This window comes from Macrotis lagotis, chromosome X (genome assembly GCF_037893015.1).
Source record: "Macrotis lagotis isolate mMagLag1 chromosome X, bilby.v1.9.chrom.fasta, whole genome shotgun sequence".
Classification (NCBI taxonomy): Eukaryota; Metazoa; Chordata; class Mammalia; order Peramelemorphia; family Peramelidae; genus Macrotis; species Macrotis lagotis.
In genome coordinates this window covers 86698873-86715078 of record NC_133666.1, presented here as the reverse complement: position 1 = coordinate 86715078, position 16206 = coordinate 86698873, and positions in this window count along the sequence as shown.

The following is a 16206-nucleotide window of genomic DNA, read 5'->3' as shown; positions in this document are numbered from 1 at the left end:
GCTACATAGCGCAGTGGATAAAGCACCGGCCCTGGAGTCAGGAGTACCTGGGTTCAAATCTGGTCTCAGATACTTAATAATTACCTAGCTCTGTGGCCTTGGGCAAGCCACTTAACCCCATTTGCCTTGCAAAAACCTAAAAAAAAAGTTGCTATGATATTTTTAGCATGTGAGACTTTTTGCATTTTTTATGATTTCTTTTGGATATAGGCCTGGGATTGGTATTTTTGGGTCAAAGGGTATGATCATTTTTATTGCTCTTTGGGCATAGTTCCATATTGCTCTCCATAATGGTTGAATCAGTTCCCAACTCCACCAACAGTACATTAATGTCCCCATCTTCCCACAGGTCCTCCAGCATTGCTCAATTTCCTTTTTTTGTTATCTTGGCCAATCTGATAGATGTGTGGCATCACCTCATAGTTATTTTAATTTGCATTTTTCTAATTGACTTGGAGCATTTTTTCAATATGGCTTTATATATATATATATATATATATATATATATATATATATATATATATATAGCTTTAGTGTCTTCATTTGAAAACTGCCTGTTCATATCCTTTGAACATTTATCAATTGGAAAATAACTTAGGACCTTATAAATTTGATTCACTTCTCTATATATTTTAATAATGAAACCTTCATCAGAACTCCTGGCTGTGAAAATTGTTTCCCAGCTTTTTTTCTTCTTTTAATCTTGGCTCAATTGGTTTTATTACTATTAAAACTTTTCAACTTAATATAATTATTTTTATTAATTATAATTATATTAATATATAAATTAAATGATACAAAAATATATTATATTGCAATTAATAATAATACTAATAATTTAAAATGGATTATTTTGCAATTTATAATGTACTCTATTTTTTTTTGGTCATAAATTTCTCCCTTTTCCATGCATCCAACAGATCTTTTACCTTTACCCTGTTTGTATCTCTGTGCTTCAGGTGTGCTTCTTGTAAAAAGCAAACCATAGGATTTGGTTTTAATCGATTCTTCTATCTGTTTTCATTTTATGGGAGAGTTCATCTGATTCATATTTACAGTTAAGATTACTAATTCTGTATTTCCCTCCATGCTACATTTCACCATTTTTCCTTTTCTCGTTCCTTTCCTCTAATTCCTCCTCATAAATGTATTGCTCCCTTTCCTCTTTAACCTTTATTTTTACCTTAATCTACCCCTTTATCTGTTCTTTTCTCCCCTTTCTTTCCCTACCCCCCCCACCTTCCTTTATAGAAGAGTAGATTTTCAAACCCAATTGGGAATGTATGTTATTCTCTCTCTGGACCAAATCTATTGAGAAAGATTTACTCAGTGCTCACATCCTCCCTTGTTTCCTTCTACTATAGTAGGCCTGTGCCTCTTTACCTGTTGTTATTTATCCACTAATGCCTAGCACTTTCTTGCTATAGTCCTTCTTATGTATTTATGTCTTTGACCCTGTCTTTTACCTACAAACACTTCATTAAAATATACTCCTTTGATCTTTTCCTGATTGATGTACCATTCTAAAAGGTTGATTGATTGCTTGATAAAGAGCATTGCCTCATAGTCACTAAGTACACTCTTTTCTTCTGTCCCATTAGAAACACACTACTCAAGGATCATAAATAACATAAAATTATAATTGATTTATACTGCCCCTTCTTTTCAAGTACCCTCCATGAATATACAGTCCTCATGAGTCAAAAGATCATATGAAGTGAAATCAGTTCATAAACCTTTTATACCTCCCCACCCAGCATATTCCCTCTGATTGTAGGCAAAGAATTAAGCAAAAGAAAATCACTTCATGATCTTTATAGGTCTAGTCCCTCTAAGTACACTCTCTCCCTCTGGGCCTTTAGCACTCCAATCTAGCACTATAACACTTGGCAACTAATAAGACAAGATCACTTCCTGATCTATTTATGTCCAACCTGTCTAAGTACAATCCCACCTTCTGTCCCTATTGTACTACAATCTTCCTTAATTAAAATTTCTAGTAATTTCACATCATGTTGTAATTATGAATAGAGCCTCTAATTCTTCTCCTTCCCTCTGTCTCTATAGGAAATAACACCCTCATAAGCAACATCACTTCTTGTCTCATTTATACCCAGATCCTCTAAGTATAATCCCTTCAACTATATTCAACCCTTTAACTATCCTAGGAGAAATACAATTCTCATGAGTTATAAGTGTTATCTTTCCTTGTAGGAATATATATATATATATATATATATATATATATATATATATATATACATATATATATATATATATATATATATAAAGTTTAATATTCTTGACTAGCATTTTTCCCACCTTCTGTTTACCTTTATGTTTGTTTTTGTTTTTGTTTTGTTTTTGCAAGGCAATGGGTTTAAGTGGCTTGTCCAAGACCACACAGCCAGCTAATTATTAAGTGTCAAATCCTCTAACTGCAGGGTTGGTTCTCTATTCACTGCACCACCTAGCTACCCCCTGTTTGCCTTTTTATAAATCTCTTGAGGATTGTATTTGAAGATCAAATTCTTTGTTAAGTTCTGATCATTTTATCAGAGACTTGTGGAAGTGGTCTATTTCACTGAAAAATACATAGTTTTCCCTGACAGAATATGTAAGATTTTGCAGGGTAGTTAATTCTTGGTTGTAATTCAAGGTTCTTTGTCCTCTGGAGTATCATGTTCCATGCTCTCCAGTCCTTTAATGTGGAAGTTGATAAGTCCTATGTAATTCTGATTGTGCTTCCATTATAGTTAAATTGTTTCTTTTTGACTACTTGCATTATTTTCTCCTTTATTTGAAAATTCTGGAATTTGGTTATGATAGTCCTTGGAGTTTTTATCATGAGGTATCTTTCTGTAGGTGTTCTGTATATTCTTTCAATAGCTATTTTGTCTTCTTGGTCTAGTACAGGGTTGTCCAATCTTACTTTTAAAACTTTTTTTTATTGAAGCACTAGACAATACATTTTTGATTTTCCAGTTTAGTGAAAACTCTGCAGTAGCTCAGTTTGGTTTACTAAATCATTTAGTAAACTCTAAGGGGGCAGCGTAAAATTGCCCTGCAGACTGCATGACACCTACAGGCCACATTTTAGACAGCCTCACTCTAGTATATTAAAACTCTTGTATATTACTTCCAGGCAACTTTTTCTATCTAGCTTTCTAATAGGTCTCCTGGATCTATTTTCTAAAATGTTTACTTTTCTTAAAGGATACTTGCTGTTTACTTCATTTTTTCAATCTTTTAATCTTGTTTAATAGAATCATGGTGTCTCATAGATTCATTAGTTTCTATTTGTCCAATTCTAATTTTTAGAGTTTTATTTTCTTCAGTCAGTTTTTGTTTTTCCTTTTCCAGTCGGTCAGTTTAACTATTAGCTCAGTTGCATTCCTTTTCCAGTTGGTCGATTTTATTTTTTGATGAATTATATTCTTTTTCTAGTTGGTTATTTTTAATTTTAAAAGAATTGATTTCTTTGGTCAGTTTTTCATAATTCTCCTGCATGATTCTCAATTTTTTCCATTTGTTCTTTTTCTTCATTTCTTTGGTTTTTAAAATCTTTTTTAAGCTTGTCTATGAGATTTTGGATTTGAATCCAATTCACAGACTCCTTTGAGACTTCCCATGTAGGCAATTTGTCATTGCTGTCTTCTGAGATGGAATTTTTATCATCTCTATTTGCAAAGTAGCTTTCTATGGTTAGTACACTTTCAGTTCTTTTGCTCATTTTGGTTTGTTCCCAACCCAGTTCTGTCTGTTGTCCCAGTGTTCCCAGTGTTCAGAATTTATCTGGGGATGGCAGCCTCCCTGCTAGCCAACTATCTAGCTGTCTGGACCTGGACTGCTATCTAGCTGCCAGGACTGACAGGACCTGAATTGTACTGTGGCTGGAAGCCTCCCACTGGCTTTCTTCATCTCCTACCTAGCTGGATTTTACTCCCCCCTTTTCCCCAAAGAGACAGACATTCCCAAAAAATTCACACTCCACAATATCTATGGTTTAAAGTTTGTTTTGATCTTTTCTTGGTGGGATCTGTAGCTTTAAAGTCTGTGTTGAGGCTTCATTTAATGTTGTGTAGGGAAAAGTTCCAGGAGCATGCTAGCTTCACGCCACCATCTTGGCTTAATCTGGGTAGTCAAACATTTACTTTTATATACAGTCTTAGTGGAACCAAATAACTTTGAGGTAATGTAAAAAGCAAGAATGAATGAGATTTTCTTCTATGACATCAATCATTTATTCCAGTTTAAGTTATAATTGACATTGGTAAAATGTCAAAAGAATCTGACATCTTCAACCACACCACCTAATAGGCTTAGTGAAAATATCGAGTATTTATTGTTTAACTCAAAAAACCCTAAACACTCAAAACACAGGCCAAGGAAAACAAATTGAGTTCCTCAAAGTTCTTTCATCAGTACAGACTGCTCATGATATTATCATTCATGATAATGAACATAGAGCCTTTATTGGTCTCAAAAAAAGCTGCTCTGTAAAGGGCATTTATAACAAGTCTTTTTTTTTGTAAGCCAAATGGAGTTAAGTGGCTTGCCCAAGGCCACACAGCTAGGTAATTATTAAGTGTCTGAGACCGGATTTGAACCCAGGTACTCCTGACTCCAAGGCCGGTGCTTTATCCACTACGCCACCTAGCCGCCCCTTATAACAAGTCTTTTGCAGTGCATTTATCATTAAGTCCAAGGTGCATTGCCATAATGATGATTAGAAAAGGGAAATCTCACCTCTGAATGTCCCAGAGTAGAATGGCAAGAAAGAATAGTAAATGATTATGTAATGTGCTATTTCATAATCCCAAAGACTGCAACTTCTAGGATAAGAATTCGCTCAGCTAAGAACTGCTGGGAAAACTGAAACTAGGCAGAAACTAGGCACTGACCAATATCTCACACCCTAGACCTAAATAAGATAAAAATAGGTGCAGGATTTAGATGTAAAAGGTGATATCATAAACAAATTAGGAGAACAAGGAATATTTTACATGTCAGATCTTTGGAAAGGGCAGCAGATTATGACCAAAGAAGAGATAAAGAAAATTATAAAACAATAGGGGCGGCTAGGTGGCGTAGTGGATAAAGCACCGGCCTTGGAGTCAGGAGTACCTGGGTTCAAATCCGGTCTCAGACACTTAATAATTACCTAGCTGTGTGGCCTTGGGCAAGCCACTTAACCCCATTTGCCTTGCAAAAAAAAGAATATTATAAAACAGAAAATGCATAATTTTGATTATATCAAATAGAAAAGTTTTTATGCAAATAAAACCAATGGAATTAAGATGAAAATGAATCCAGTAAGTTGGGAAATAATTTTACAACTAGTATTTTTGATAAAGGATGCATTTCTAAAATATATAAAAAACTAATTCAAATTTATAAAATTACATAACATTTCTCCATTGATACATAGTCAAAAGATATGAAAAGTCATTTTTTGCAGATGAAGAAATTGAAGCTATCTATCATCTTATGAAAAAAAATACTCTAAATCATCACTGATAAGAGAAATTCAAATTACTACTCTGAGGTACTACCTCACACCTATTAGATTGGCTAAGATGACAAAAATGATCAATGTTGGAGGAGATGTGGAAAAGCCAGGATGCTAATGCATTGTTGGTGGAGTTGTGAACTAATTCAACCTTCCTGGAGAACAAATTTGGAATTATGCCCAAACTTCAATAAAACTTGGTTTATCCTTTGATCCAGCAATACCACTACTTCACCTGTATCCCAAAGAGATCACAAAAAGGATACAAATCCCACATGTACAAAAATATTTATAGCAGCCCTTGTAGAGGCAAAAAATTGGGAATTGAGAGGATACCCATCCCTTAGAGTGTGGCTTAGCACATTGTGATATATGAATATCATGGAATATAATTGTTCTCTAAGAATTCATGACAGGGACTGGACTTCTGAAAAGTTTGGAAAGACTTATATAAACTGATGTTAAGTGAAGTAAGAAGAATTGGTATAACATTGTACACAGTAATAGCAACATTGTGGAATGTTCAGCTATGTTGTTTGTTCACCAGTAGCATAATAATAAAAGAAAAATTGATGGAAACTACCATCTACATCCAGAGAACAAACTATGGAGTTTGAATGCAGACCAAAGCTTATGTTATTCAATTTTTCCAATTTGTTTTATGTATTATATTTTTCCCTCTTTCATTTGATTCTTCTTTCACCACATGATTAATATGGATATAGTTTAACATAGATATACATGTTTAACCTATATTTGACTGGTTTCTCTCATGGGAAGAGGGAGGAAAGACAGGGAAGCAGAAAAATGTTAAAAATCAAAAAACTTAACAAAAAATGATTGCTGAGTACGATCTTTGTAGTTGGAAATAAAAATAGATAAAACACAAAAAAATCAAATCCTATAAAATGTTTTTTACAAGAAACATGTTGGAAGTAGAGAGAGACACACAGAGCAAAGGTAAAAGACTGGAGTAGAATATATTATGCTTCAACTGAAGTTAGAAAAAAAAAGCATGGATGATAGTCCTGATCTTAAACAAAGCATTAGTCATAATAGATGTATTTAAAAAGGAGAAAGGAGAAAGACATTGTAAAACTAAGGCCAACTAATATATACATCTATGAAGTTTTGTGAAATACTCCTAATAATGTCCATTAATTGAGTAAAGTCTGAACAAGCTATGGTATATGAATGCAAGTGTCTCTCATTTCTGGTTCCATGAGAACTTCCAGATCTGAAGCTCTGCATGCTGAAATCCTCCTGTTTCTAATGTCCATTCCCGGACCCCTTCTACCTCCCTTTCTCTCTTCTCTGTCCCCTCACAAGTCTGACCTTGCTGATTCTAAAGTCTCAGCCAACTGATGATCATGAACTCCAAATTTCCTTTAAACTCAATGTTCCAGGAACCATCCCCCATCTAATCCTTGATCTAAACCTCACACTCCAAATCTGAACATTCAGAGACAGGACTTAGCCTTTGAGTAGGAAATGCTATTTTCTAAGCCCCAGGGCTCCTCCAATAATATGACCTTAAAAGATCTCAGGAATAGTACCAATATACAGTGTTCCAAGGGGATACCAGAATTGAAACTTTTGGCTTTAAATCCTTACACTGTTATGGTAATTTTCTTTTAAATTTTTTAAATTGGATTATTATTATAATGCCCATGAGACTAATGAAAGTCTGATCTTAAAAGTTGTCTTTTTTTTAGATTTTTCAAGGCAATGGGATTAAGTGGCTTGCCCAAGGCCAAACAGCTAGGTAATTATTATATGTCTGAGGTCAGATTTGAACCCAGGTACTCCTGACTCCAAGGCCACTGCTCTATCTACTGCGCTACCTAGCTGCCCCTTAAAAGATGTCTTAAAATATTGTTTTATAGTTCAAACATTTCTATGACTTATATTTAAGAGTCATATCAATAACAGTCTTTACCAAAGAAGGAATGGCAGGAAATTTACATTCATTTCAATGTAAATGTTTGGGGTTGCTGGGGTTCATTTTATGAGCCACAAAATAGACAGCAATCCCACTGTGCCCTTTTGGCAATGTGTTTTTAGACAGGAGATTTTTCAAAAGACATCACCAATATGGAATATAAATTAACCTGAACTAAAATATTGATTTCATAAGAGAAAAATCTTGTTTTGAGACAACTAGGTAGCGCAGTGGATAGAGCATTGGTCTTGGAGTCAGGAGGAACTGAGTTCAATTCTGATTAATAATTCATAATTATCTAACTGTGTGACCTTGAGCAAGTCACTTAACCCCATTGCTTTGCAATCCCTCCTCCCAAAAGTCAAATATTGTCTTAATCACATAGGAATGGCCAATTTTCAGATTTTTTATGAAATATGTGTTTTTCTCTGGTTGTATTTATGTGTATGTATCTGTGCACACACACATACATTTGTAAATATATATATATAGAGAGAGAGACTTGTGCATGCACATACTTGTACATACATATGCATATTTACATTTACCTGCATACACATATACATATATCCTCATATTTATGATGTTTCCATTCTAAGTCCCCTTTGAGAATAAATGATGTATGTTACCTGAACCTTCTCTGCTTTGCCAGATGGAAAATTTTTGGACAATTCAGATCTGACCTTTGGTGTTCTAAGAACTTTCCTTATTCTTATGTGCCTTCTTCTTCTACTTACTACTCTCCTACATCCTTCATTCCATTTTCCATGGTGCCTCCCATATCTGATGTTCTGTGTACCCAATTCCTCCTGCTTCTGCCATTTTCCAAACCTACCCTCTCAGCATTTCTATCTCTCTTTCTACCTGCCCAACACTGACATTTCAGTTTCTAAGTCTTTCAGCTCAAGATTCAGACCTGATATTTCCCTGATACTATGGATTCTAAGTTTCAGTACCCTCTCTTTTAATGTGTGGTTTTCTCTGTCCATCATCAATTGTGATACTGAAGTAAGACTTTGATCCTAACTAGGAAGATCTAGATTCAAAGTACTCAGCCACCTCCAATTTTCCCTCTGGAATGTTACTTGGAAGCCCAGAAATGCAATTTTCTTTTTTTTTCTTTTTTTTTTTTAGTTTTTTTTTTTTGCAAGGCAATGGGGTTAAGTGGCTTGCCCAAGGCCACACAGCTAGGTAATCATTAAGTGTCTGATTTAGGATTTGAACTCAGGTCCTCCTGACTCCAAGGTCAGTGCACTATCCACTGCGCCACCCAGCCGCCCCACAGAAGTGCAATTTTCTAAGGAACTTCTGGGACATGAGATTTTAGTTCTAAGAAAATGATCTTTTTGAGTTACCAAGGTTTTTAATTTAAAATTTTGGGGATTTGGAATTTTTAGTCTAGTCAAAAAACAGACAATAATCTCACCAAACCATTTTACTTATATGCTTTGAGGGGTGATTTGTTTTGTTAAAGCATTGCCAGTAAATAATATGAAATAAATTGGAATAAATAAATGATTACAAGTGAAAAATGTATAGTCTTCTTGTTTTTAGTTACCTAGAACTTAGCTATATTTGGGCCAACTCATAAGAGAAATGTAAATAATGATAATGAAAGTTTCCATTCAAAGGCCCCTTCCAGAGCAGATGATTTATTTCTCAGAACTCTTTCAGTTACATAAAAAAGGTGAGTTTTAGGACACTCCAAGATCTGCCCTTTTGAGTTCTCAAGGCTCTCTTTGATTTGATATCCCTTCTTCTAATTGCGCTCTGATCTATAGCTTTCTCTTCTCCATGGCTACTCCCAAGGCTGTCATTCCAAGAGCTAAAATAAACCTTTTTTTTCTGACAATTTCTATTTTCTTCACCTGATCATCTTCAATCCCTCCAAAATTTTACATTAACTCTCTCAGAGTCTCATTCAACACTGGAAGCTGGATTCAAAATGTCCTTCCAACTCAGATATTCTACATTCTCAGTATCCACACTGATGTAATATTCTACCTTCAATTTCCACTCCACATTGAGACATTTAGGAGAGGATGCCCAGGTATAACATTCTGTATTCTGAGCTCATGGACATCTTCTATTTTCTCTATAGAGATTTTTTTTTTGTTTTGAGATGTTTTAATCAGATTATTGATACAATGCTTATAGGTCTTGTTGATAGAATGATTCTGAAACATAAGTGAAGTATTTATACTTAGTGGTTTTTGTATAGAAAATACTCTATATTCATTATTTTAAAATATTTAATAATAATGTCAGTAGTAGTCTTTAATAAGTAAAGATATGCATGGAATGGCATGTGTTTTGGTGTACTGATGTTATGAGCTTTTTAGTTAATAAAACAATCAGTCCTTTGAACTCATCTTATTGACTGAGTATTTGAAAAGCTGGCTTTTGTCTTTAAGTTTCAAGATTTTGTAACATGAATTAGGTGAGAGGACTAGGATAATAGGAAAAATCAAGATATTTAAAACCAAATGTACCTAGAAGTAGTTGATAGATTGTCTCCCTAAGAAGATCTATGGAAATTAATCTGTGCCATTTATGGTGCCTCATTATGTGAGGTGCCTTCCAGAATAGGTGGTTTATGTTTCCTGGGCCCTCCCAGTTGTGGTCTAGGTTTACCCTTTTGAGTTCTATGGTCTTTCTTCCTTCTGATATGCCTTTCTTTAAGTACTCTCCTACCTCTCTCATTTTCTTCTTCAGGGCAGCTCCCAGGCCTGACATTCCTCTATTTCCTGATTCCTCCTTCTCCAGATGATTTCCTTTCTCAACCTCTGAAGCATCTCCCACACTCTCTGATGTAGTTCCTTTCATCACTGACCTGTGTTCTACAGCCAAATGACTTTCTGACACCAATGTGAAGTTTTCTTGGCAAGAATAATGAAGTTGTTTTGCCATTTCCTTCTCTAGATCATTTTAAAGATGAAGAAAATGAGGCAAATAGAGAAAAAATGATGTGCCCAAGACCACACATTTAGTAAGTGCCTGAGAACAGATTTGAATTCCTATAGAGGAGTCTTCCTGATTTCAGGTCTAGCTAATTATCACCTTATTCTAGCTAAAAAAATAAGAAAAATAGGCAGTACTGTCAAATTTTTCTTTTGGAGCTATGGTTGAGGGTGTAAAAAATTAGGCATCAATACTATACATTATAAATCACTTTGGAATAAATGATTGATCTTATAGGAAAAATTATATTTTAAAAATTAGCTATAAATGGGCAATTTTTAGATGCAGTTAATGTATATGTGTGTATCTATGTATCTGAATTCATGTATAAATATGCAAATATGTGTCCTTATGTATGTATACATCCTTTATATCTATATCTTTCTAGCCCTTTGGTATTTTTTGCAGTATTCCAGAGTAAGGCCCTCTAGCCCTCTAGCCTATAGCATATACTAGCTTTAGTGTCACAAAAAAAGAAAACATCTGCTCGACAAGGTGTCATACAGTGGAGTACACTGCAAAATCTAACTTTTTCTGTGTTAAGGGCTCCCTTTGCTCTCACTCTGAGGTCCCCTCTTCTAAGAACGTTGCCAATGCTCTCATTTTGCTTTCCATGTTTTGTTTTGCCACTACATTTATTTCAAATTAAATGTAATTTCTCTTTTAAATCCTTTCTGCTAAACACATTTTTATAACCCAAAACAATCTATACTGTTAATTAAAAATGTAATAAACATTGCAGTCATTACCAAAGAATGAGTTGTATGAAATTGACTTTCTTTTGGAGTGCAGGTTTTTGGCTTCTAGGTTTCTTTGACTAGCCATTAAATAGAGCCAGTACTTTCATTAAACTTTTGAGGTGTGGTTCAGAATGTTTTATATGCATCTAGCACAAACACACACACATACATATATATCTATTTGTGTTTAGATGCATATGATTGTATGGTTCTATGAATTCCCACATGTATGTGAAAGCTCCGGTTTCCAACACATTAGGTTGGAAAGACTCTGCTAATTCCAATTTCTTTTTCTAAAGGCTCTACTCAATATCTCATTCCCTTCTCCAAGGCTAAAGTAGAGCTCACATGTTATGTGCTGAGATTCTGCTGCTTCTGACAAGTTCCATTCTCAGGCTCTGGACATCTCCCAGACTCTGTGTTCTAGTTCCTCCCAACACTGACATTCCAGCTTCTACAACCTCATTCAGCTGTAGATTTTAAATTCCAAGTTTACTTCAAGCTTAGATGTAGGTTCTAAGTAGCCTCCCTGATCCAATACTGTGACTTCACTTTCCACTGATAATTAGCACAGCCAGAGGCAGGATGAAGTTTGAACTAGGAAAATCTGTGTTCTAAACTCAAGGCTACCTCCAATGATTCTCCTTGAAGGGGATCTGAAAGTCTAGGCATTCGATATTCTAGAGTTTATCTACTTGACATTTCTGTTCCCTAAGGATAAGTTTTAAATCATCTATAAGGGTTTGAAAAAGGTTTTTAATGGTTCATCATCATAATGTGAAGGTATTATTGATATTATTTAAAAACCTATTTTATATCCTTTATAAGTCCTCAAAACAAAACACCTTGTTTTTGAGTCCCAAAATTGCTTTATATGTATCATCATTAATAGTAATATCAATAACAGTCTGAACCAAATAACAGCAGGGATTTGCATTTGTTTCATTGTGAAGGTTTTTGAGAATTCTGGGAGCCCCTTTGTCAAGCAAAAAATAGTCAACACTTTCATCAAACTATTCTGTCTATGTGGTGAAGATGGAGTTTTATTCTATTAAGCCTTACCACTGTGTGATATTAATTAAATGGAAATAAATTATTGATATCTTGGGAAAAAAACCAAAATTTTTCTAATTTACCTAGAATTGGTCAATAGGTGGACTCAACCAAATATGCAAGAACATGCCAATTCAGGTATTTTCTGTGCTAAGACCCATTCAAGAAGATTTAAATTCTCAGAACTCTCCTAGTGATGGCATCTGGAAGATTTTGGATACTCCAAGTCTGATGTTTCTTGTTCTAAGAATGCTCCTTGACCAAGCATCCCCCTTTGCAAAGATTTTGCTAAATTTTGAATGCTTTTCTCCATGACCACTCCAAAGCCAGAATTTATCTGTACTAAAATTTGTGAGATTCTGACAAATTCCATTTTTAGTTTCTCATCATTTTCTATTGTCCTGGTTCCATGCTCTTCCAGCACAAACTGTCTAGATTCTAATTGTTTCATTCAACTCCAAGTTCTTGAAATTTCTATCCAGATCAGATATTTTAAGTTCTAGGTGCCATCCCCAATCAATTAGGTCAGTTTCATTTTACATTTCAAATGGGGACATTCAAAGGGAGGACTTCCCACTTTTTTGGGGGGAAATTTGCTATTCTATGTTCATCACTACCAACTCTACCCCTTGAATTGTCTTTGGAAGGCCAGACATTCCTTTGTTCTAAGGATGTTCCCAGCTCTGAGGTTTGTGATTCTAAGGCCACATCTACCTAGGAGATGAAAGGGGTTTTTGTCAGTTTTTTTTTAATTTAATTGGGTTATTATGATACATATGTCTCTTTCTGAAATAATGACTTAAAAATCAAACTTTTCTTCCTTATTCATCCCCACTAAAAAATTTCTTGCTTTTTCATCAAAATATTTGATATTCATTAGGATTAAAATTAGTATCAATAACAATTCATTACAAAGGAAGAATCATATGGAAGTTAAAATTTTTGTTTATTTCTATATTATTATAACGTGACATGTTTTTCTATTATAATGATTTGAAATACAAGTTCCTTCCCTTTGCAATCCTCTGTACTGGAAACAATGTTTATTTGCCAAAAATAATTCCTACTAGGTATAATGAATAGTAATATCAATAGCAATCTATACCAAAAAAAGTAAGGCACTACATGGGTTTTCATTGATCTGATGTGAAGGCTTTTTTTCTGTTTAGAAGACCAAACAGCACATAATACATTCTGCAGATCCTTTATAATATGCAATTGAGATTTCTTTTTTAATATATCTTATCACTGTGTAATATAATTAATTGATGATTGATATCCTGTGAAAAACTGATACCCTTATTATGTTTTTTAACTACCTAGAACTGGGTTAAAATTTTGCCTGCTAAGAATACATATGATTATAAATCCTTGTCATTTATAGTATTTTCCATTCTAAGACTCATCCAGAACAAATGATGATTTTCACAGAGCCCTCTCGGGTATCGTACAGGGTGGCTATTCCACATGATCGATAGACCTATTGTATTATGGGGGATTTCTTTGCTCTGAGATGCCTTCTAGTGATCTATTATCTCTCATCTCATTTTCATGGCAGCTCCCAAGCCTCACAATCTGTACCCTCACATCATCCTACTACTGACAGATTCCCTTCACAGACTCTCAACTGCCTCCCTCTCTCTGAACTCTGATCCCTCCTATCTCTGACACTGGAGCTTCTGAAGCTTTATCCTCTTCTGTATTCTGGGAAAGGATATGTCAGATAGTCTAGGTCTGAATTGCTTTCCATGTTTTTAATATTTGACCACTCAAGAATGGGAAAGTTAGTCGCCACCCTTTCATCATTCCTTGGAAATTCTGTATTCTCAGCAACTGGAAGCCCATATATTCAGTGTTTTAAGACCTTTCCAAGACCTGACATTTTGGGGTAAAACAAAACTCCTTTCTATGGTCAATAAGTCTTCAAAACAGTTTATATCAATTCAGTTGGAATAAATGAATTATCTCATGTGACAAACTGACTTCTTGTTCTTTTTTAATTTGCTGAGAACTGCCCAATTGCTGTTGTTGTTTGTTCATTTCAGGCACGTGTAATTCTTTGTGATCTCATTTGGGGTTTTATTTGCAAACACACTGCAGTGATGTGTCATTTCTATCTCCAATTCATTTTACAGATGAGGAAACTGAGCCAAACAGGGTTAAGTGATTTGCCCAGTGACTAACTGAGTGACTAACATTACTAACATAACTTAGTAATAAGAGGCCCAATTTGAACTCAGAAAGATGACTCCGAGCCTGGCTTCTTCTGTAACATCACCAAGGTGGCCCAAAGAGAATATATTAAAAAATTAATCCTTGTCATTAATTAAGGGTCATTCTAAGGCCCCCTCAAGAGTAGATGTTCTAATATTTTCAAAGGACCTCTTAGCTATGACATATCAAACTCTCCTGCTCTGACCTTGAATTTTCTCTCCCTGATCTGGTATCCCTTGTTCTCCTTGATTTCCTAAATTTCTCTTCTCCAAGGCCATTCTATCGACCAAAAAAAAAACCCAATTACTTTTGATTATTTCTATCATCATCCTCTGATTATCTCCCACTCTCCCTCTATTCTAGTCTTTCTCTATGTAGACTTTCCAGTTTCTGCAACCTCATGCTACATCTGAAATATCCTTCTCTGTTGAATGGCATCTGGGAAAGAGAGTCATTCACTGTTCTAAGGACATGTCCAGATGCAACATTCCAGCTTCTAAAACTATATTATCCTATAATATATATGCGCTTCGACATTGTGTTATATAAATTAAATTGGAAAGAATGTCTGGTATCATAGGAAAAATTTTAAATGGATTTTTTTGTTTTTTAATTCATTATTTTTCAATATTTTGACTCACACTGAATATTCTTGAAAGTATATAAGAATATTCACTAAGATTCTATATGAAAGAATGTAAGAATAAACACAAAGAATGTATAAGAAAATAAATCTGTGACATTTATGATATTTTCCTTCCAGAAGTAATACAATGCATTTTTGAGTCCTCCTAATTATGGCATATGAAATTTCTAGGTTTAACATTTTGAGTCTTTTTCTGTGATAAGCTTTCTTTTAAGAACTGTCTTAAACACTCTCATTCTCTATTTTTATAGCAAATTCTGAGGCTGAAATTGTATATGCAAAGATCTTTCTTTTTCTGGTAAGTTTCTTCACAGCTCCTGGAAATCCTGCACTTTCTCAGTTCTAAACTCTCTCATACCCTGATATTGCAGACTAGAAGGACTCAGCCTAACCAGGATTCTGGAGTCAAGTTTCCCCTGAAGCTCAGACATTCTAGGCTCTTCCAAATATATATATTTCTGACTTCTCTGTCCAATCTACCCTTTGACCTTCAGGGCCTTAACTTCTGTTTAATATTGCAGATTCTGTATTCTAAGTTCTTGGCAATATCTTGGTGATAGTCTTCCTTGAAAATCATTTTGAAGTCTAGATATGCCAGATTCAAAGGACATTTCCAGGCATGGCTTTCTCCTTTAAAAGACCACTACTTCCTCTTACCTACATAGATTTGTTTCATCTTTTCATTTTTTCAGCTTGATTGGTTTCAATACATTTTACTTCTGATTGATCATGTCTAATCTAATATTCTTTAAAAGTATATTAACATTTCTTCATCTCTATAGTTCTAATTGAAAGTTTTTCTATCAGCCTCTAATTGAGGAATGTAGATTTTGAAGTGCAATATGAATATTTGTGTAATCCCTGGATAAAAGGGGTTCTTGACACCTTTCTGGGCCCTGAGAAACTCCTCAGAAATATCAACTTGGCTAGTCGCCTTTGGGTCTGAGAAAAATAAGACAGGACCCCATATGCTTGATTCTAAGATCGTGAGATACACCATAAATTTGTCTGAGATACACTAAACGCTCTTGTTAACCTAACCATTTTGCTGTATCTGTAAAATTCCTGCTTTCCCCCAAGACTGCCTCCCTTTCCCCCAGATGCAACTGGAACCATAAGACAGTAAATTACACTCTCC